Here is a 24,722-nt window from a genome sequence, read left to right as displayed (position 1 = left end):
CTAAACATGTGCTTATCATAGACCTAGCAAATACACTCTTGAGTATTTATGCCAGAGAGATGAAAGCTTACGTTCACACAAAAACCTATACACGAATGCTCATAGCATATTCACGTGTAATACCCCAAAACTGGAAACCCAAATGTCCTTCAACATGTGAATGGTTAAACCAACTGTGGTATATTCATATCATGAAACACTGAGTAATAAAAAGGAATAAACTGTTATACACATAACAATTTTGATGGATCTTAAGGGAATTTAAACTGAAAAAAACCCACCAATCTCAGAACATTACATACTGCGTAGTTCCATTTATATGTCACTCTTGTAATGACAAAATTATGGAAATGGAGAACAGTGTTCCGCAGGTCAGCGGGGAGGGGAGGAGGTGGCTATGGCTATAAAAGGGTAACATGAGAGATCCTTGTGATGGAACGGATTCTTGACCATGGTGTTATCCACATTTATCTACATATGTGATAAAACTGCATAAAACTAAATGCACATGCACGTGCATACATGCATACATAAGAAGATGTAAAACCAGTGAAATCTAAATCTGGTCCATGGATTGTATCAACATCAATTCCCTGGATGTGATACCAGACTACACTGAAGCAGGATGTTACCTTTGGGGAAAACTGGATGAAGGGCATACGGGATCACTCTGTATTACTTCTTACAACTGCATGTGAATCCACAATTACCTCAAAAGTTGCTAAAAGCCATCACTTTGAAAACCCTAATGATATAATGAATGTAGGCAATGATCATAAAAGGGTGTCAAAACCATTAGGTAAAAGATGGATGGGAAACTTTAGAATGTATACTGCAGGGGCTGACAACACTTGGAACTTAGTAATCAAACTTAACAAATGAATCAAGCCTCCGGATCTAAATCCTGGTTTATGGGCTATGATGGTGTCTGGAAGAACAAGTTAAATAACACCATAAGGAGGTCATTAGCCAAGTTCAGACTGTGGAAAATTCTACTGAATAAATGACTTGTTTTCTTCAACAAATAATTAGCATGAGAGATATAGAAGGAAAGGAAGGTTATAAACCAAGAGACTTAAAAGAGCTGTATCAACCAATGTTTAGACCTTGCACGGATCCTTATTTGCATAATATTAGATGATATTAGGAATTAATATCAACTCTGTTTATTTAATATTATTATGCTTCTGAGTCTTTAACTTAAAAGACTGAGGTATATAGGTGAAATGGTATTATGATCGGTACTTGTTTTCAAATACTCTGACAGAGGAAAAACAACTATGGATGTGTAGATTATTTAAAAAGTTGTAGAACATTGGTAACTGCTGAAGCTGGGTATATGTGGGACCTTATCATACTACTCAATTTTTTATATGCTTAAAATTTTTCATAGTAAAATCATTTTAAGAGAAGATAAGTGCACAAAGATGTACTTTCAAGGAAGATATTTTTCACTGACGTGTTTCTAATAGTTTACAAAAATAAAAATCCATCTAAATGTTCATCAGTGAAGACCTAGTTAAGTAAATATGTCACACCATAAAATAAAATCCCCTTGCAGAGATTAAAGGGTGAAATGGATCCAGGGATACTAACTTTAAAAGATGGCTATGACGTATTAGTGAATATTAGCTCTTGCCTGTTACTTGTTTTATATATCTTTAATATTGCTTGCTGTTTTCATAATGATTATGTGTTTTGAAATTAGGCTAATTTCCCTGTATACTTACATTTGCACTTTCCTGATGTATGTGGTATACAGCAACAAAAAGTTACTTTTAAAGCTAAAGTATTTCTACTTCCTTTAAGAAAAAAGAGCTAACTGAACAAAGCAAACAAAAGAAAACTTATCAAACACTATACAGAACAGAGAAGGTCAGAAACTTAGTTACACTACTGATACGTACTGAGGGACGTCAACTAAACCCGAAAAGTATTCAGCAGTGAGGGGCACGGGGAGCAGGTCACGTGCCCAGGATGAGTCTACACCTGTCCAAGGTGCACGAAAGGCCTTCCATACTCAGCCCCTCCCCACCCCTGTGATGGTATTCGTCACCACCACAACCCACTTTGCGCATGTCACCCCAGCAGCAACAACTGCCCATGATTTCCCCATGTACCAGGCTGTTCCAAGCCTCTTCTACACCTTTCCACCGCCAGCTTTTCCCCAAACTCCCTGTGCCCCTCGCCTCTTCACCTTACCACACAGGCAGCCCCCAAAACCTGGCCTGGGACCACCTGCTCCAGGACAGCATCACAGTCAGCTCCTCCTCTGCCCCAGCTCAGCTAAAGACCCCTCGGTCCTCTCACAGCACCTGACCATGTCATACTGCAGTCATCTGTTCATGGTTTATTTTTGTAAACCCAGCAACATGTGTGTCATGAGGCACATTAGAGCCCCCATCAATGTCTGGATAACTGCAGGGCTGAGGAACACTGGAATTCCTCCTGACACATCAGTCCTGCATTACAGACATACTACCCAGCGCCTATGAGCTTTTCCAGGGTCATGAAAATGTTTGAGACCTGAAGAAAAACCTTATTGCTCCAGAATATGAAAACCTTTAAAAATTAACATTTAAGTAACTACCTATAACACATAATATTTCAACAGCAACTCAACCCTACTTATAATTATATGTTAGATTTAATACAGGATATAGGTCCATTTTTTACGATGTAGGGTGGAGATCTTAAAAGTAACAGTGCCTAGGGCTTAGGAAGGTCTTTAAACTTCCCTGCCTAAAAAAACCTGTTCTGGCTGGTACCTTACCCAGCTGGTTTGAGATAATGAAGAAAAACCCATAACCAAAGCAAAGCAAAACTCTTAAAAACAAGCAAAGCAAACACAAAACCCATGCAGGAATGACCTCACATGGAGCTCCCACGTCCCTGACAGGCAACCACTGCATCATCAGAGCCAAGAATAGATGTAGTCCAGCACCCTCCCCTCCTGGACCAGCCTTACAGGTCAGGTTGAAGCTGCTTTTTATGGCCCAGGATCCAGCAGCGTGAGCAGGGAAGGTGGAAATTCAGCATGGAATGGTCAGGGAAAGTCCAGACAAGCTGCAAGCCAGGTTCCCTAACAGCCTAACACCTCTCAGCTCTCAGCTGGCTCCTCTCCCCTAGCCAAAGTTCTGAGCTAAAGAGCTGTAAACCACCTTGGTGGGGGGTGGCTCCTGAGCTGAACAAAAAGCTCAGAGCCCAGCATCATGATAAGCACAAAACATGCAAATGCATAAAGTACTCCATTGATGACCTCTCTCAGCTAAAAACAACAAAAAAAGCAACTACAGCCAATTCTGGTTACTCGCAGTGGATAAAAAGTAACTACAGCCAATTCTGGTTACTCACAGTGGATAAAAAGTAACTACAGCCAATTCTGGTTACTCCCAGTGGATAATGTCTGTAAAGTGTTCGTGAACACTGAATTCGTGAATACCGAACCACTGCTCCTAGGGAAATACAGGGCCAGGTTCTGGGGAGCCTCTGGTTCCTCTAGCCACAACATTTTCATCAGCCAATAAATACATAACCTTGTTTTATGTGCATTTCTGTTTAAAGACACCTTATTTGACACATATTGTTGATTCATAAACGCTGAACTCACAGCCAACAGTATTACAAGTCATGCCTGAACAAAGCTTACCTAATGCACGGATTTTCTCTGTAAGGCACACACAGCCCTCTTGCACTTAGGAACACTAGATGGCACTACGTTTGGGGGCCATTTTAAACAGTGACATCACCAACAACAAGCATAAAAATGTGAAAAGCATGGCACTAAATAAAGCACAATGCAGACAACTGTTTACAATATGAGCTGAAACAAGACGGCAGCAAGTTGCCTGGTTTGACCTCAGCTGGTAACATGAATTTTGTTGACTCAAATGTGTCATTGGAGAATGCGCATCGGGGAATGACCAAGAAAGTGCCTGAGTATTGCTTTTACTCACAAGTAAATTTTAGTGAGTAGGCGAATTCACAAATACACAATCTGTGAATAATGAGGACTGACTATATTACCAAAAAGAAAAAAGAAAAAAAGTGCTTTCCAGTATTTGAAGAAAGCATGCTCTTGACCTTTCTGTCCGAGAATGGAAGACAATCCAAAATGTCCTTAACAGTTAGAAGCTTTAAGTGTAGAAAAGCACTCAGCACTCGGGCAGTTAGCATGGAGACGACTTTACAACCACCAGGCAAAAGAGTGCACTGGCTGACTTTCCTTTCCCCAACAGGCAGGAGAAGGGTGTACGCGACTTGAAAATTAACAGACTCCTAAGGTGAAACCTTTTGAAAAACTACAATATTTTGTAAAGTTATATCTACTCCCTAAATTTAAGTACTGTAAAATCAAAATTGTCATACATGAAGTTTGCTTTAAACCTTGTCTTACCCGTATGAAAAAGGTACAACTTTCAAAAAACTAATGTTCTAACCACATACAAAAATATATATGTATATTACTCACACTAAATGCTTAATTTTCCTCTAGATTTAGGAACTAATATTACAGGGCAAAGAGTCTATTTGCCTTCCTTTTGAAACAAATCAATAAAAAGAAGAAATACAGTTTATTGTTCTTTTACATGAGGAAACTAAACTGGCATAGATGGTCAGGTATAAAAGCAGGAAAAAGAAGAGTTCTGCTAAGATTCATCATTACTCAATATGTAAATGATTGTGACAATGATTTTGGAGTAAATAAACATATGTACTACTAAATATCATCCAAATATGTCATTTTACCCCTTAAAAAGTTGTTTAAGGGAGAGGGAAAAAAACCTCCAGAGAGGGAGAGGAAAAAACCCTACATTCTCTTTATTACTCTTCTTAAAAATACTGAGCACCTAGCACACTGCTAAGTAGGTGAATGAGAAATGTTCACCTTTTAAAGAGAATACAACCTTGGCAAATTAGTAACTAAAGTTCATAAGAATGACAAATTATAATCAAGTCACATTTAAGACTATGCCTAAAATGTTAATTCCATTTTAATCTATTCTGGCCTACTTCAAAAGCATAATTTTTTTAAAACTTTTAAATGGAAAACAAAGTTTTATTCTAAAAATAGATCTTGGTAACAATGAAATACCAAAAGCTTGTCATTATAATAAAAAGAAAAAAGTTAACAGAAATTTGCTTTAAAAATTTTCAAAAGCATAATTTTTAAGAAATGAAACTATACATTTATAGAGTAGGACCACGTGAGGATCAAATAAACATTTGAAAACCTCTTGGTCTTTTTCTTCCAGATGTTTAGTTGTATAATTCATATCAAAACCCTACTATAGGGACTTCCCTCATGATGCAGTGGTTAAGAATCTGCCTACCAATGCAGGGGACATGGGTTCAAGCCCTGGTCCAGGAGGATCCCACATGCCGCGGAGCGACAAAGCCCGTGCACCACAACTACTGAGCCTGCGCTCTAGAGCCCGCGAACCACAACTACTGAGCCCACATGCCACAACTACAGAAGCCTGCGTGCCTAGAGCCCATGCTCTGTAACGAAAGAAGCCACCGCAATGAGAAGCCCGTGCACTGCAACGAAGAGTAGCCCCTGCTCGCCGCAACTAGAGAAAGCCTGCGTGCAGCAACGAAGACCCAACACGGCCAAATAAATAAATAAATATATTTTTAATTATAAAAAAACCCTATTATATTAGAAAAATCAGTTTATTCATCTTTCACTGATGTGAAACTTTTGAGAAAGAGATTTTCAATGTATTAACTTATGAAAGATTTAAAGTCTTTGACCTCAGCCATTTTTAAGATAGGTTAAAAAAATAAAGTCTCACACCTTAGGTGCTTAAGATAACATAGGAGGTGCAAAACAAATATTAGTTAAATCAGACGACCACACAAATACTTCTCCATGCTATAACTGCTTTACTGCAAGATGACATTAGCAGCTGGCCTTTCCTGAGGAAGCGTCAGTCAATCAATTCTAGTAAATAAACCCTTGCTGTTCACCCTGAGTACACCACCCACTGACAAATTAACACCTACAATTCCACAGACCTGCCTTTGTGACCTTCAATTTGGGGAGAATACACAAAATCATAATCTGTTTTCTCTGCTCACAGCAGGTAAGACTCTCAGAGAACTAACTATTCTGGGCAGTTGAGTTTTCCAAAGGGTTTGAGACTTAACCATTTGGAAAGAATATTTCACGCACTTTCCTTCTTGTTTTAAACAAGGTACACTGAACGTAAATTCGACTTTTCCTGATACACAATCATCAGTGAGAATGTTAATCCTTGTACAGTGTGTGTGGGAGACGATTCTCCATGGCGCCCTCACGCTTCTGCACGTGTTGCAAGCAGAGGCGCGCTGGCTGCTCTAGCTCTCAGATATCTTTTCAAGGATATGTGTATGGCAAACAACCCAGGAAGACAGGGATATTCTCTCCCTCCAGAATAGAGGGCAGGTTGGTTTGTTATCCACTATAATAAAAATAACGTCTCTCTCTGGGCTGTTTGGGCAGGTTCGCTTGCAGTTTTTTTTTTTTTTTTTTTAAGTGTTGCTACGTTATCTTTTCAACAGTACATTTATTTATTTATTTACTGACTGCACCATGTGGCATGCGGGATTTTAGCTCCCCGAGCAGGGATCGAACCCGTGCCCCCTGCAATGGAGTCTTAACCACTGGGCCACCAGGGGAGTCCCTGCTTGCAGGGACTTTATTTATAAAGTCTTTATAAAATATTTGGATTAGCTAAACTCAGAGTTCTACAGCTGTGGACTCACGGGGCAAGAGGAAATGACACAAACAGGGAGCTCATGCTATTGGCTGTGCTGTAATGCAGTCCTTTGTCTCAGACCCAGGAGTTCCATGTCTTCTGCCAGCGACCAGTAAACTGTGACAGGCTGATCTGTCAGCTTCCGAGTAGGATAAAATCCCAAGACTCTTCACAGTTCTTGACAGTGTGTGACAAGGATGGGATGCTGGCAGAAACATGGCTTTCTGGAACAGAAAAGACAAAGGTCCCACGGGTTTAGGGCGTATAAGAAGATTCCCTGGGATCCAGAAGCAAATGTTCTTGTCCAAGTGGTGGGTGTGGGGTTGTAAGGGTTAATTAACCTTTAGAGGATGAGCAGCAAAAAGGAGGATTGAAACAAACTGCCCAACGGCCCTTTGGTTGTTGATCACTCTCCTTGGGGTGGGAGGGGAAGGGATGCAACCATGGCAATGAGGCGCAAGCCCTGTGGCCCCAGATGAGAGGCAATGAGGCTGTAGCTGTTAAGTAGAGTCCCCAGAGCCGAAACAAATTATGTCATCAATGGGGATCTAGAGCTTTTGGGTAACTGAAAAATTCATTAAGTTGAGCCATGAATAGCCACCGGGTCATATGAAACTAAACATATGTGTGCCTTGCTAACTGGCACAGAGCTCCTCTCCCCCTCTGTAACCCTGATCCCTCCCCTTGCCCCCTACCCTGACATCTGCTTTAAGGAGGAGCATTAGGGGTGGCCTGAGGTCTCTCTGTCCCCAAGAGAGACTGAAGGCCTTATGCACCCAAGCATACTGAGGAACTTCAGGGAAAGGAGGGACTCAAATGTTTATGGCTCTGTGGATACAGGCACCCACGTCTGTCCGTCCTACCTGGCCCTGTGCAGGAGGAGGCACTCAGATTCAGCTAGTGGGATCTGGACACGATTCACAGCGGGGAAAGGAAACTAACATGAGGGAGTAGATGGGATGCTTCAGGCCAATTCAAAGTACAGTTGTTGTTTCTACATCTGATTGTACAAAGATGTATATATATCCTTATACTTCCCTGTCTACAGGCCAAAGGAGATTCTCCCCCATCAGGAAGAGCTATAGGTAGAGAAACGCTAGTGGGAGAAGCTCCCCTGCCATTTGTCATCAGTGGGTGGGTTGGGACGTCATACAATAGCCCTACCCACTGATGTTCAAAGTTTTCAACATATAAAAAATATCGGGCTTCCCTGGTGGCGCAGTGGTTGAGAGTCCGCCTGCCGATGCAGGGGATGCGGGTTCGTGCCCCGGTCCGGGAAGATCCCACATGCCGCGGAGCAGCTGGGCCCGTGAGCCATGGCTGCTGAGCCTGCACGTCTGGAGCCTGTGCTCCGCATCGGGAGAGGCCACAACAGTGAGAGGCCCGCGTACCGCAAAAAGTAATAATAGTAATAATAATGTCCTGTTGGTTGGCAAATCAGAGACCTCAGTCTCAATGGTCCTGTGCTGTTATCACACCTCCACCAGCTAAATCCAGGGCTCTACTCAACAAGTAAAGTTTCTTGGGATTATGTGGGTGGATTCATAATGCCCAATCCTTTTGGCCATCAAGCAACAACAGCTGTCTCCTCAGCCTCCTACCACCAAAAAAGAACCCTAGCACCTCGTTGGTCTCTTTGGGTACTGGAGACAGTGTGTGCCTGGGATGGCTCTGTGATGTGTCAGTGTGGCCAGGTGGAGCTACAGTCCCCAGAAAGCCCTTGCCGGCATGCTTCTGGTTACTCTGAGCCACAAGCAATATTTTCTCCTGTATGTTAGAGGAAGAAGCATATTTTGTATGTACTTTGTAGCATACACATTTTGTAGATGTAATTAAAGTCCATAATCAGCTTACCTTAAATTAATCAAAAGGCAGATTCTCCTGGGCGGGCCTGACTTAATCTGTTAGAAGCCCTTTCGGAGGACTTAGGCATCCCTGAGCTCAGAGACTCTAAATCACAGCGGGGTCTGCACTTGCTCTCCCTTCCCCGGGGCCCTCCCTCCTGAGCGCTGCTTGAGATCATGAGCCTCAGCTGGTGTTTGTGGGGTCCAGTCTGCTCCTCATGGGCCCTTCCTGACTACCGGCCTCTGAACGTCTAACCTACTTAGCCAGTCCCCACCATGGAGTAAGCCAGTTCCTCGTGTGACATGTGTGTGGTATGTGTGTGTGTGTTCTGTATTTTGTCTTCTACTGGCTCTGCTGCTTCTCCAGTTGAACCCTGATTGATAAAGTCCTCACTTGGACACTCTACATGGTCTTTTAACCTACAAGGCAGCATCCTGAGTGGAGCCCAAACCAATCAGCTGCATTGAAAGTGGTCTAGCAAGCTGTGGTACATCTCTACCTTTGGGCCCTACACCCCGACAACCCCTTTGAGGTACCACCAGTCACTGTGGCTGATGATTTTGCGAACTGGAGCCTCTAGCAAAGGGAAGTCAGCCTCCACCCAGAGGCCCCTTTTGGTCTTGGGCTCCTCACCCCCCTGACACAGCTTGCGATTCTTCAGCCTAATATTCCCATTCGGGAGTGAGTCAACTCCAGCTCAATGACTAAGATGGGAAGAACCAAACAGGTTCCCTTATCAAATGGAAAGGATATGTTTAACAACTTAGCAAGTTGAGCCCTATGTGCGTATCAGTCTGATTTGGAAAAGTGGCAGCTTTCCCTTTGGGGAAAACTTTCTTCTTCACTCCACCACCCGAAGCAGTTACTGACTCAACAGGACCCTCTGCTCACAGCAAGGTTCCCCTAAATGCCTGGGCCTAGTTCACAGATGGTTTGGCTAAGCTGAAACCCAGCAGTGTCCACTGGCCTACTGTGAATGTTCAGCCGAGCTCCAGCTGTGAAAAACCAAAACCAGACACGTTCACTCTGCTCAGTGGCAGAACAGAAGGCTGTTCCCATAGCTCTGGCTAATATTCCCATAGGTGAATCTTAGGTTTTACTTACTCTTGAGCTGTTGCCAAAGGCCCAGCTATTTGATCTACCTCTTAGAAAACCACAGAGTGGCAGATCAAAGACACTTCTCTAAAGGGCTGTGAATCGTGGAAACAATCCTCGAAGAGTAGAAGAAAATTTCTTTCTTCCCAACACAGTAGACCTCCCAAACCTCCCTAACACCCACAGCTACTTGGGACTGTTAAGCACTGAAACCGCCGCCTAAGAAATCAACTAAAAAAGAATTCTCACTCTACCTCCCTCATCTCCTCCTAGAACACACCCTAGAATGGCAGTTGGTTCACTGGACACAGCTATCCCCAGAAAGGGATCATCCTCTCTCTGGTTTCCTGGGAAATGATCAGGACAAAGAGGAAGAGAGCGGAGGGGCAGTTATAGAGACCAGTGTGAAATCCTGGGATTCCACCCAGGCCGTTCCTGGGCATAATGCTTCTTTCTCTCCCCTTCAGGTACCCCCAGCCAGCCTGACTGGTACATCTTCCATGTGGCAAGGTGGCCAAAAGGGGGCTTAGGGGATTTGAACATAACTCTGGTTCAGCTTCCTGGATTCTCTTGGACTAACAGTGATGTAGATCACATCGGTGGAGTATGCTTCAGGCCAGAGTGGGGGACCTAATGAGTCTCCGTAAGTTTTATAAAAACTCCCTTCAGGGAATAGGAGTTGATTAGAAAAAAGGTGAAGTTATAGCTTCTGGAATGGGACACACACATTTTTGTGGAGGTGGAGGGAGGGAAATAACCTCACCAGCTGGGGAGAGAACAACTTGTGCCCCAGGAGATAGGGGTGGGAAGGATCATTCGTTAACTATCTTTTATCTTTCAGAATTGCCCCAGAGCAGTTCTCATGAAGCAGAATACCCTGACAAGGTTCCCCCAAACTGGTATAAGCACCTTAAATTTAACTGACTCCTGAATTTGCCACCCCTGACAGATGGCTCTGACCACAACGATAACCATCACCAACAAGTGTATCAGAACATCTGTCCCAGCTCCTGTACCTCTCCTACAAAACACCTATCAAGTGCTTCCCTGGTGGCGCAGTGGTTGAGGGTCCGCCTGCCGATGCAGGGGACCTGGGTTCGTGTCCCGGTCCGGGAAGATCCCACATGCCACGGAGCGGCTGGGCCCGTGAGCCATGGCCGCTGGGCCTGCGCGTCCGGAGCCTGTGCCTACTATCAGGCTAAGGGTCACACTGGAGGCCCTGACAACCTGTGTGCTCTGAACCTTGTGGGTCCCAATTGTAAATTGTAAAGAAATTTCTTTCCAGGGTCACACCAGCACTTCCAGGCCTGTGATTTTGTGTCTTCGTGTGTGTGTGGCGAGGGGGGGGCTCCAGTATTAACTTGCCTCTCTCCCCACAATGCTGTAATTTGCATCTTAGACCTGCAGGTGTTTCAGAAAACAACATGAGTAAGCTCTCACATGACCATCGACTAGATCAATGGTGGCAATCTCTCCAAAACAGCCCTTGGTTACTCAGGAAAGCTTCCAGGAGGATTAAGTGCACCCTATGGGCAGTTTTCCCCACAATGAGTCATCCAATTAGAAAGGGTGGTATGAAATCTGTCCCCAGCCTTAGCTAAAGTGATAAGTAACACCACCTCGCCCTCACTGCCAGTGTCATTATGGATGGCAGACTCTAAACTTCTGACTTTTGCCCAGGGTGGTCTGTGCCAAAGCTAGCACAAGCTGCTGCACCTGGACTGATGCCTCAGACCAAGTGGGAAGGTCAACATAGAAACCTAGAGAAAGGTCCCTCGTTTTCTAAGGCTCACGAGTGGTTCCTGAGATTTGTTCAGGACCCTGGGGGCATGGCGAAGGTCAATACTGCAGGTTGGCCTAGTCCTGCTGCTTGGAGTCTTACTGAGAGTAGCCCTAATTAAATGCTGTCTGAGACAAACGGAATTGACTTAGTCCCAGCCCCTGTCAGTCAGATTAACCAGAGTGGCTGAGAAAGTGGCACACCCATAGGAAAATTCACCAGAATATGGTGTAGAAATGAGTGGAAGACAATTTTCCATGAGTATCTTATAAGCTGAGGCACTAGTGGCCTTTGTTCTGGGCTATCTTTTCCCAGGATGTCTGTATAGCCTACAGCCTTGGAGGACAGTGTCTGCCCCCAGCAGAGGGCCACTGTGTTTGCTCTCCAGAATAAGAGTTGCCTACACATGCCTGATCCAATTCCCCACCTCCCATTCTCCCTTCAATCCATTCTAAACAAGACTTTGCACTCACCTCTCAGTTAAAACAGCACAGGGTCAGATCCACTGAACATGTCTCTGTCCTTATCTTCATATCACTTTGATGCCAGTGAAGGAAGATCACACTCAATTTCTCAGAAGCACTCAACACGGCTGAAGAACTTGCTCATCCTTCTCTGCCTCTGTGACACCACTTTCTCCAGCTGTCTCTTACTGCACTGCTCCTTTTCTAGATCTCTTCCAGGCTCCTCTCCTCTTTAAGAACTTGAAATGTTAGTGCTCCTACCATTTCCAGCCCTGAGGTCAAAACTGGGTTGGCTACTTAACTTCTCTACTTAGATATCACCAAGCATTTAACATTTAACATACCCCAAGCTGAACTTGGCAGTTTAAATCTCACACCTACCCCCAACCCTGATTTCCCCATCTCAGTCGATTGTACAATCATTCACTGAGTTACTCAAGCCATCAGCAAAGGATTCCTCCTTTCCCTACTCTCTAGCTAACCCATCAGCAAATCTTCTCAGCTCTTTCCCCAAAACGTACCTTGAATTTCCCCCATTTCTCTCCATCTCCCTTACTGCTACACTAGTCCAAGCCTCCACTGTCTTTGTCTCTATTGGAAAAATAGAAAAGCTCCCCAATTGGTCTTTCCACCACCAGTGTGGTCCCCTCAATCCATGTGGCATACAGCAGCGGGAGTGATCTTCTAAATATGTAAACCTGAGTATGTCTCCCCTGCTTAAAATTCTTCAAAGGCTCCCCAGAACCCCTAAAGTAAAGAAGTGAACTCATCACCATGGCCAGCAAGTCCCTGCGTGATTTGGCCCCAGACCCCATCTCCCCCAGGCCACCACACAACAGTGACACTGGCCCCTCTTTCACTTCTTCCAACACATCGAGCTATTTCTGGTCTTTACACAGGTTGTTCCCTAGCTTGAAACATGCTTGCTTTACTGGATCTTCCCTGTCCTTCTGTTCTCAATGTAAATGTCACCTCATCAGAAGGACCTTTCCTGACTGACTCAACCCCACTTAGTCCTCCTTTGCTCTCAGTTTTCCCCCCACCGTGACACAATAATGCATGAGGCAAAAACGGCTGTGTTTTTAGTACCAATTTGCTTATTTCTGATTTCTAGATGAATGCTGTTGCGGGTTGTACTGTGTCCCCCCTAAAAAAACATGTTGAAGTCCTAACTCCCACCCAGGACCTCAGAATGTGACCTTATTTGTAAATACAGTTGTTGAAGACGTAACTCATTAAGGTGAGATCATACTGGAGTAGGCTGGGCCTCATATCCAATATGACCAGTGTCCTTATAAAAGAAGAGGGCCTTGTGAAGACAGAAACACAGGAAAACACCATGCGAAGATGGTGGACTGAAGTGATGCATCTACAAGCCAAGGAATGCCTGGGGCTACCAGAAGCTAAGAGAGAGGCATGGAACAGATTCACCCTCACGGCCCTCAGAAGGAATCAACCCTGCTCACTGATTTTGGACTTCTAGCCTCCAGAACTGTGGGACAATAAATATCTGTTGTTTGAAGCCACCCAATTTGTGATACTTTGTTATAGCAACCCCAAGAGACTAATACAAATGCCAAATTGCAAAGACATATATAGAAGGGAAAGGTGTTCTCACAGAGGGAGGTGGTGGGTAAAGGGGCAAAAGTGACTGTTTTAACATTATGCTTGCTTAAACTAAAACTTTCACTTTCAAAAGTAACCTAATTATTGAAACATGAACTAGAGTTACAGTGAAGCCTCACTACCACTGCATTATTGTGATTTGTAGGAACAATATATATTTGGTCTTCATCCACAGTTCCTGGCTCACAGCTCCCAAAACTCTTGGAATTTCCTGAACGATGGGATGATATTTGGTCTCTTGTCCTCAGTTCCTGAAAACACTTCAGGGAAGGTGACTTTTGGGATCCCACCCAAAGGTGGGGGCTGGTTTTCAGGAGAACCAACTTTCAGTCCCACCCCCTGCCGGAAGTTGAGTCAATCACCACTGGCCAGTGATTTAGTCAATCATGACTACGTAACAAAGCCTCCATAAAAAACCCAAAAGGACAGCTTTTTGGACCTTTTCAGAGAGCTTCCACATTGGGAAACCAGAACACTTCCACATGCCCCCATGCTTGGCCCATCCACCATGAGGACAGAAGCCCCTTTGTTCAGGACCTTGACCTTTGTATCTCATCTGGCTGTTGATTTATATCCTTTTATAATAAATCAATAATCTAGTGAGTAAACAGGTTTCCCTGAGTTCTGGGAGCCCTTCTAACAAACTAATTGAACCCCAAGAGGGAGTCGTGGGAACCTCTGATTTACGGCCAGTTAATCAGAAGTATAGGTTACAACCTGGACTTGCAATTGGCATCCTGAATTGGAGGAATCATCAGAACCTCCAATCTGTGGCTGGTCAAAAGCACAGGTAACAACTTGTGACTGGTTTCTGAAGTGGAGGGAGGTCTTGTGGGACTGAGCCCTTTGTCTATGGAATCTGATTCTATCTCTGGGCAGACAGTGTCAGAAATGAGTTGAACTTTTGTATACCTGCTAGCATCCAAGAATTGATTGTTGATGTGGGGAAGTCTCCACACACACACATTGGAACTGGGTCCAGGAACCCAACTCAAACAGGCCCAAAAAAAAAAACAAAACTGTCTATTATTACACCAATCCATATTAAATGGTACTGCAAACAGTTCCTGAAAAATTATAATGGAGTCAATGAAGAAAAGCCACAGACTCCTCAGTCTCAACTCTACGACCTTATAATGAGGATAGGAGCAAGTTCTTTAACCTCTAATTTTGTTATGAATTTGCTTCAAGGTTCTGCTTTAATAAACAGCATTAATGATGATAATAATAGCTACTCAGCATGTGTCAAACATTGTGTTAAATGCTTTAGAAACATCATTAATAACCCTCAATTACCTATCAGCAAAGCAGGTCCAAGTGTCCCCATTTTACAGATGAGGAAACAAAGGATGTGTGAGTCAAGAACAATGCTGCTAATTCAGTAGCAGAGCCAAGACCAGAACATAACGTCTTGTGACTTCCATCAAGAGCTACCTATTATATCACACAAATAATGTATTTGGCAGACTCTAATACAGAACAACCAGTTTCACTGGAGCAACGTTCCCATTACTTTCACACTTAATCAGAAAGTACTGTTAAGATAAATTCAAAACTTACTTTTTGTATCACTCATCCCAGGAAGGATGCTTTTTAAAATAAACTGTTTCTAAGGTAATATTTTAAAATGTACATTATACAAGCACTAGCTAAAGTTGAATTTGGCCTTACTGAAACTCACTTTTAATGGCAAACCAATAAGTATCTGACCAGTTGGCTTTGTTTTTTTTTTTTTGTTTCATTTAAGTATAGTTGCTATACAGTATTATATAAGTTGCCGCTGTACATTTTTTAAAGGTTCTACTCCATTTATAGTTATTATAAAATATTGACTATATTCCCCTACCACTTGGCTTCTTCAGAAGAAAAATACCCTGCTATTGAATTTGGTACGTTTTAAGCTTATCCACATGTAACAGCTTTCACATAGCCAAAACAGAACTAATGCTCTCCTGAAAAGAATGGAGAACAGTGAGTCTGTACTCAACTTTAATAGCCAGAACTTAAGTTACAAATTCAGAATCTAGTGTAATTCACAGAGAAAATAATACTAATGAATTTTAAGCGGTACTGTTCTATACTTCTGCTTCTGGGAAGATGGAGTAGATGTACTTTTCCCTATGCTTCCTGCTAAAGTACAACTAAAAATCCTGGACATTATCTATAAAACAAACATAAGAGGATCAAAAAAGTGGAGGGAGGGTGGCAGACTGGCCAGGGACCTGTAGACCTGAGGAACAACATGGTGGAGTGGTCCCTGGGTTTTCATATGTCTCAGACACAGAGCTGAAGAAGTCAGCAACCCAGAAACACGAACAGGTGCAGGGAAAAAAAAGCTTGAACAAAGCCTGCTCTCTCTAGCCAAAGGACCAGGAAAGGGACAGCCTAGCCAAGACAGAAAACTTTTAGACAAATGAGCCCTCGAATCCAGCCAGAAATCACATAAAAAACTGCAGCCCCACCGCCACGAGCAAAGGCAGAGCTAGAGCCTAGATGTCTACCCTTCCCAGGCTTTAATGAGGAGCCCCAGCCCCTGCCAGGGTCACATCAGAGAAGGCTGAGTAGGGAGCTGGACAATAATGAGCTTGACTCCCTGCATCTCAGAGTCAGTGGAGACCACCTGCAGAGCTCAGACTTCCCCTTCCACACTGGGGTGCTGTGGAGAGTTTAGCAAAGCTACTCCACAGTATTGCTGCCTCGGCATCCATTTTGCTGGCTGTGTGGCCCATAGGGACCTTAAACTGAAACTTGCCCCCTCATGCAAGCATGTGCCCTAGATAGCAGCCCTCAGAGTCACAAGTAAATACAAGCTCCTGATACGACTTCCCCAACAGCCCCTGTGATCACCAGTTTCCCCTGCCTCCCAGGGCCTGCCCCTTACACACCCCTTAGATAAAACCCCCATGGAGCTTACTAGAACCCTGTACTTCCCATCTGAATTGACCAATCTGGCCTTAGCCTGGGAACCCCAAAACATTCCACCCATAGACCCTAATAAAGCCATGTGCTCCAGGCCCTGTTGCTCTTTCTCTCTCTCTGCACCCAGTCTTGACCTCGCCATCTGGCCCCTCGAGGAGTGCCATGTACTCCCTCCAGGACCTGTGAGTAATAAAATTCTCTATTTCAATTTCTCTATGGTCCTCTGCTGGCCACAGCTCACCATCCAGCAATCTGTGCTCCACTTAACAAATGTTAATTTAACAAAGCAGGTAGTGTCAGAGGGGGCCCGGTGGAGAGTCAGGAAGCTCTCACCTCAAGAACCTAGAAAAAGAAAAGCAAAACAACCCAAAGTAGGCAGAAGGAAAGAAAAAATAAAGAACAGAAATCAATAAAGTTGAAAATAGAAAAATGGTAAAGAGAAAGTCAATGAAAAAAGAGCTAGTTCTTTAGAAAGATCAAAAAAATTGACAAATCCTGTGCAAGACTGGCAAAAAAAAGAGAGAAGATGTAAATGACCAATATCAGAAACAAAACAGAGAATATCATCAAAGAGTCTGCATACACCATGAGGGTAATAAGGGAATACTATGAACAAATCTACATATGCGCATTTCACAACTTAGATAAAATGGGTCAATTTCTTGAAAAACACAAACTACTACTGCTAATCCAATATGAAACAGATAATCTGAATGGGAACTATTAAGGAAACTGAATTCATAATTTTGAAACTCCCACAAGAAAAATCACCAGGCCCAGAAGGTTTCACTGGAGAATTCTACAAAACGCTTAAAGAATTAACATCAATTCTACACAATCACTTCTAGAAAACAGAAGAGGAGGGAACATTTCCTAATTCATTTTATGAAGCTAATAGTTACAGGATAACACACCAGAAAAAGACATTATAAAAAAGGAAACCACAGACCAATATCCCTTATGAATACAGACATAAACATCCTTAAAATATTAGCAAATAGAATTCAACAATATACACAAAGAATTATACACCATGACCAAGTGGGGTTTCTTCCAGGGAAGCAAGTCTAGTTCAATATTCAAAAAGCAAGCAATGTAATCTACCACATTAACAAACTAAAGAAAAAAAAAATCACAAAATCATATCAATTGATGCAGAAAAAGTATCTGACAAATTTCAACATTCATTCATAATGAGAATTCTCAGAAAGAGAGGGGAACTTCCTCAACTTGATAAAGGGCACCTACAAAATAACCTACAGCTAACATTACACTTAATGGTAAAAGACTTAATGCCCTCCCCCGAAGATCAGGAACAAGGCAAGGATATCCACTCTCAACACTCTTATTCAACACAGGGCTGGAAGTTCTAGTCAGTGCAATAAGGCAAGAAAAGGAAATAAAAGGCACATACGTCAGAAATTAAACTGTCCCTATATGCAAATGAAACTACATAGAAAATGTCAAGGAACAGGAATCTAACAAACACAAAACAAACAAAAAAAAAAAACCACTTCTAGAATAAGTGAATTCAGCAAAGTCACAGGATACAAGATAAACAATTGTACAAATACAAAAAAAAATCGTATTTCTATATACTAGTAATGAACACATGGACACAATTAAAAGTATAATACCATTTGCAATCACTCAAAAACAATTAAATGTTCAGGTATAAATCTACCAAAACATGCACAGGACTTACACTGAAAACTACAAACTACTGATGAAAGAAACAAAGATCAAAATAAATGGAGAAACATGCTGTGTTCATAGACATGGTAAAAATATCAATTCTCTCCAAATTGATATGCAAGTTTAACATAATTTCTGTTCAAAATCACAGCAAGATTTTTTCTTTTGTAGACACGGACAAGATTATTCTAAAATTCATATGGATTGGGAAAATAACTAGAATAGCTAAAACAATTTTGAAAAAGAATAAAGTAGGAAGAATTGCTTTACCCAATTTCAAGACTTATTATACAGCTACAATAATCAGGACTGTGTGGTACTGGTGGAGGAATAGATACATAGATCAACAGAAGACAGAACCCAGAAAAGACCACATAAATATGCCCAATAGATTACTGACAAATGTGCAAAACCAGTTCAATAGAGGAAAGATATCTTTTCAACAAATGGTGCTGCAGCAATTAGACATCCAAGGGGGCAGGGGAGTGGGGGGGCAGAACCTCAACCTAAATCTTACACCTTATACAAAAATTAACTCAAACCTCATTATGTTAATTTTAAAATGCAAAACTATAAAACTTTTACAAAAAATAGGAGAAAATCTTCAGGATCTAGGGCTAAGCAAATATTTATTAGACTTGACACCAAAAGTGTAATCCACAAAAGAAAATATTGGAAGAACTGGATTTCAACTTATGCTCTGTGAAAGACTGTTAAGAGGATGAAAAAACAAAATAAAAACTGGAAGAAAACATTTGCAAACCACATATCCAACAAAGGAATAGTATCTGGACTATATTAAGAACTCCCAAAATTCAACATTAAAAAAAATCCAATTTAAACACGTGCAAAAGACACAGAGAAATTTCACAGGATATACAGATTGCACAAATAAACACATGAAAATATGTTCAACATCATTAGTCATTAGGGAATGCAAATCTAAACCATAATGAGATACCACTACACACCTATCAGAATGCCTAAAATAAAAAAGTGATAACACCAAATGCTGGCAAAGATATGGAGAAACTGGATCTCTCATTCACTGCTGGCAGGAATGTATAAGGTAGGAATGTATAAGGGTGTAGCCACAACAGCGGTTTCTTACAAAACCAAACATGGAACGGCCATATGGCCCAGATTTGCACTCCTGGGCATTTATCCCAGAAAAATGAAAACATGTTCACAGAAAACCCTGTACATGAGTACAGATTCTGTACTAGCAGCAGCTTTGTCCTTCAACAGGTGAATGGTTAAACAAACTGGTTCATCCATATGATGGAATACACTCAGCAATAAGAAAGAACTATTGGTACACACAACAATCTGGATGAACCACCGGAGAGTTGTGCTGAGTAAAAAAGCCAATCCCAAAAGATTACAAACGACATGATTTCACTTATAGAGCATTCTTGAAATGACAAATTATAGCAATAGAGACAACACATTCCTGGCTGCCAGGAGCAGGGGAGGGGGAGGGGCAGGAGGGAAGCAGCTGTGGCTATCACAGGGCAACATAAGGATGATGATGGAAATGTTCTGTATCCTCAACATATCAATGTCAATGTATTGTTTGTGGCATGTACTATAGTTGTACAAGCCATTACCACTGGGATAAATGGGTAAAGCGTACAAAGGATCTCTGTGTTGTTTAACAATAAGAGCCCATAGGGACTTCCCTGGCGGTCCAGTGCTTCCACTGAAGAGGGCACAGGTTCGATCCCTGGTCGGGGAACTAAGATCCCTCATGCTGGGGGAGCTGGGGAGCACATAAATCTACAATTATCTCAAAATAAAAATAAGGTTGTTTTTTTTAATGGCATTATCTCAAAACAAAGTTTTTTAAAATGGCATTATCTCCAAAAGAATTATCAGCCAAATCATTTGTCATCAGATTTTAATATTTCTAATTTTTTTTGTTGACAGGCAATAAAAGAGCTCACTAGAAAAATCATCTCTAACAACCTAGTTTCAAAGCATTTACCAAGTGCTTGTCATGTGCAACTAGGAGTTAGGTTAATAGGCAAAGATGAGGAAGACAATGTAGATTTAGAAGAGTTTATACTTCTAATGAAGCTGAACAAGAACTACAGTACTGAGCACAAGATAACTTCATAAAACACTTCATTATTCCTGCCCATAGTCATAAGCATTTCTAAACAGAATACTTGACCACTGCATGACCAACTTACATATAAGTAACTCTAAAGTCTTCCCTTCCTTCCTTCCTTACTCCCGGCCAGTGTAGGACACTTTCCGCCAGGAACCCTGACCCTCATCCAAGCCCTGGTCTCCATGTCTCAACTAAGCCCAAACCAACCCCGACCCTGAGCCATGCTGGCTGGGCAAAATCAGAAGAGGGGAAAGGTGAGAACCACACACACACACCCATTCTCCTCTCACCCAACTTGCTGCAACTTCTCTGAATACGAACACCCAAAGGAAGAAAAGAATGGCAAAGGGGAAGGGCTGGTTGAGACCTCCAGCTGCCAGGCCTCGCCTCACCAGTTACATCATCAGAAAAGGAAAAGACACATAAGAGGGGAAAAGGAATAAAAAAAAAAAAGACGAAAGGAAAGAAAAGCTATGGCACGTTTTTACGCCATCCCCTCAGCTGTCACCTCCCCACTCTTCACAAAACAAAGGCGCCCAACTCTGCCCAGCTCTCTCCACTCCTGTCCCAGAAGCATTTCGCAAGTGCCTCTGAACCCGAGTCCCCCTAAAACTGAGTTCCCTTACCAAGTTTATGATTAACATCTTTACCCAAAATTTTATTCCCTTTCTTGTCCCCTCAGACCCCAAACCTGTGCTGAGCACTAATCAACCAGAGTCAGATGACTACAATTGCTGTTGTCGATAACATCTTTAGCGTACTAAAATTGCTATTATAGACATCATCATTAACGTACAAACTCAGGTTGGTTCTCCAGGGCAAGATGAGCTAACAGATCCCCAAGCCATGGACCACCTGGCCAGAGAATGGTAAACCAGAGACATCTTGACTCCCAAAACTAGAAACTACAATTAAGAAATGTCACAAAACAATGATTAATCCCAGCCTCTTTGTTTTTCCCCTTTTAAAAACCCCCCTAACTCAAAGATCAAGTTGGAGTGGCTAGGAGGCTTCTCCCACTCCCTTGCTTGGTGCCCTGCTGTACAGTAAACGCTGTGCATTCCTTCACCACAAGCCCGTGTTAGTAGACTGGCTTTGCCGCCCATCGGGCGAGCAGACCCCAGTTGGGTTCAATAACACCTCTTTCCCTTTAAAACACACTGTTCTCCTCCCAGCTTTGGTGGAGCCATGCCTCAGGAGTCACATTCCAAGAAACTGGAAAACAAATACTAAATGAATATAATCCATCATTTGTGAATACTCTAACCCTTGCCTTCTAGTGAAACTTTACTGTAAAGCTTTTTATTGATTTTCACATTTTAATGGTTAGGTTACTCTTAGAAATTAGAGGTTTAGTTTATACCAAGAAATATTAAACTATTATCCACACCTACCGGGCAAGAACTGCTTTCACCTGTTAATATAACTTGCCCATCTGGCTTTCCACTGAGACCCAGCAAGTGAAGTCTGTGAGTAGTCAAAACTGGCAACCCAAGGATGTGAGGGCAAGCTGCAATAATGATAATGGCCTCTCCACTAACTAGGACGGTCAATCAGGCTAACGAGCTGGCTCATCAGGTTCCCATCTTCCCTTAACATATCAGGTGTTCTGTTTCCAAGGCTGGGGGTGTAACAAAGAGACTACACGGTCCTTGCACAAGAGTTCATCTACTTTAACCCACAGTTTCACATTCAGTTCTAATAAACTTAGTTTCTAAGTTCATGGCTAATCAGAAGGAATATGTTTCATAGAGAAAAAAGCACTCTGTTCATTCACCCAAAATTTAAGTGCCTAACAAGTGCCAGGCACTTGGAGACGGAGCGTTGATTTATACACAGTGATCCCTGGCTTACGTAGGCAAGGGGGCTCAGACAGTAGAAGAGTAAACTAAAATAAATATAAATGTAAAGAAAATAATTACAAAAAATAATTAAATAATTACAAACTGTGATTGTTGCTAAAAGGATATAAACAGAGCCAAGGAACTTGTCTTTTCACAGGATATGAAGAGCAATTTCCTTTCCAGTACTGTCAAAACATAGAATTTAAAAATTCATACAATTTATTAACCCCAAATACACTCTAAAATTTACTTTTAAAAATTAAATCCCAGCTGCTGACTTGTTACCCTCTATGCTAAAAGCTGAATGGCATTTCAAATCCCTAGACTAGAGATGGTAATGCAGGGCATAAGGCAGTATTTCCACAGATGGAGGTTACAAAAAATAGGTCACTGAGAAGCGAGGGAAGGAAGCAGTAAGACAAAAAGCATGCCTTCAGCTATTTCAAAACTTGGCCTAGGGTGGGCCCTCTAACAAGGAAAAACACTCTTCTCCTCCTTGTCAAGATCACATAGCACCCTGCTCCCTGGGATCCACAATCCCTACTAGTTCCATACTTTAGTTGCTTTAAGCAACTTTTGTAGACTAACCTGGGCACAAAACCACCATGTGCAAGGTTGGTTTTTAAGGAAAGTGGAGTATCTTCCCAAAAAAGGAACCAACAAATCAACCCCATTTAAACTGGATACTGCCAAGTTAATTTAAAACACTAGCCGTGCTCTCTGCAATGTTTAGCTCCATTCAAAACTCAATCACACCAGCCAACCTTGGAGGAATATAAACAAAATTACATTATCAGAGGTACCTAACCTTTTCAGATGTGCCGAACACAATAACCTCGTGTTAAAACCTACTGACTGGAAGATATATTTGACTGCAAATCTGACCCACACAGGGAATGATCTGAATTTCCATCAAGAAGGCTGTAAGCACCAGATGATGGAGCAAAAGTGAATCCAAGCTCCATCTGAGCCTAGGAGTGAAGACAGTTCTGAACTGTCATTTTGGAAGACACTCACATCTCTTACAATTCAAATGTAATTTCCCCAAAGTTAATTCCAAAATTTTTGTTAGTTTGGCTTTGCTTTCTCAAAACAAGATTATTCATAGACTTGAAGACTAGATGTGTTCCCTGCTATTGCATCTCCACTTCTTCCCTTTTCACAAAGCCTGACCTCTATTAAGTTAGGAACTTATATCTGAAAGCTTCTACCTAGACTTTCTTTAGTCTAAACACCTCAGCTATAAATTAACGGCACGGGGGAGAGGGGGGCTGGGGGCGTGGATTTGTACTCCACTCATCTCGTTACAAATTAGGAATTGGAGAGGAATGGTCTCTCTTTTTTAAAAGATCTCCAGAGAATTATTTTCCATCAATTCCCTCCTTGCACCCAGCTCCTTTGTAACCGCTGCCACAAAATTCCCCCTTTGGGTCTCTTAGGCATCACCCTCAAACTCTCCCATCCACCTGTGCTGTTCCGTTCTCCCATGGAGAACATCGGCCTCTGTAACAACCTTGCAAAGCTGCCCCCCTCAGTCTCCTCATTCTCTGCTCAGAAGCCTCTAACTTCCCATTTCACTCAGAATAAAAGTAAAAGTTCTGCATCATGTAGCCAGCCTGCCACCTCCTTAACTCTCCAGCCTCATCTCCTATCTTTCCCTCACTCCCTGCTCACACATTTACACTAACTTTCTGCCTGGAATGCTCCCTCCTCTCCTTGAGGGGCTTTCTCAGATGTTACCTTCCCTTAACCCTCCCCCCTCCCCCCCCATGTAAAACTGCAAACTTCCAACTCCCTATTCCCCTAGCAAACTCTCTGTTTAACTGATGTTATTCACTACTATCCCCAATGTAAGTTCCAGGAATGCAGGGATTTATCTGTTTTATTCACTGCTGTATACCCAAGGTCTAGAACTGCGCAAGATACCCGACCATTCAGTACGCATTCATGAATGAAGGAATCATTTACTTAACAGATATCTGCTGAGCACCTAGTCCGGGTCAAGTTTGTTAAGCCCAGACAAATAAGACACTGTCCCTGACTTTGACGCACCAGATGGATTACTGCACACAAACAAAACAGGACTGCAAACTACGGCCACCAGCAAGCCACAGAACGTGCCAAAAATTCAAAGGAAAAGGTCTCGGCTTTGCCCTTCGGGAACACAGTCCAGCTTCCCACCCTCGCGAGATTCTCCAGGGACCATCCCCAGAGGGCCTCTTCTGGTCCCCTGAGAGGGGTGGGGACCCTCGCCCTCCCCAAGCCCGAGAGGTTACTTGTCCAACGGTGCAACTTCCGGCCGGACACAAGATTTAATAAAACAAATTTTAAAACCTCCGGCCTTCAGCTTCCACCCCGCCTCCTCTGCCTCGCAGGTCGCCCCCTTCAGTGGCCCGCGACCGAATCCTCACCACGGCCTGACCGCCCTCACAATGGAAAGCGCCCTACTTCCGCAGTCCCCACCTGCTCCCGGCGTCCCCTGCGGCTCCTCCCTGGTGCGCATGCGCGAGCAAACCTTCCTGCGTTGCGGAGAGGCAGGCCGTTGAGCCGAGGCTGGGCACGCCCCCAGCGTACGGCTGGCTCCTGATTGGCTGC

General features: G+C 42.8%; 1 protein-coding gene across 1 annotated transcript in view; it reads right to left on the bottom strand.

Moving 5' to 3' along the window:
• The window catches only part of C7H2orf76 (chromosome 7 C2orf76 homolog), an 87,009-nt gene extending 62,366 nt beyond the window's left edge, over nucleotides 1-24,643 (bottom strand). Inside the window, exon 1 of the mRNA XM_065881047.1 lies at nucleotides 24,591-24,643. The gene's annotated coding sequence lies outside the window, so the exon portion shown is untranslated. The remainder of the gene's footprint in view (nucleotides 1-24,590) is intronic.
• Nucleotides 24,644-24,722: the final 79 nt, after the last annotated feature.

This window comes from Phocoena phocoena, chromosome 7, assembly GCF_963924675.1.
Source record: "Phocoena phocoena chromosome 7, mPhoPho1.1, whole genome shotgun sequence".
Taxonomy (NCBI): Eukaryota; Metazoa; Chordata; class Mammalia; order Artiodactyla; family Phocoenidae; genus Phocoena; species Phocoena phocoena.
This window is presented reverse-complemented; position numbering and strand designations above follow the sequence as displayed.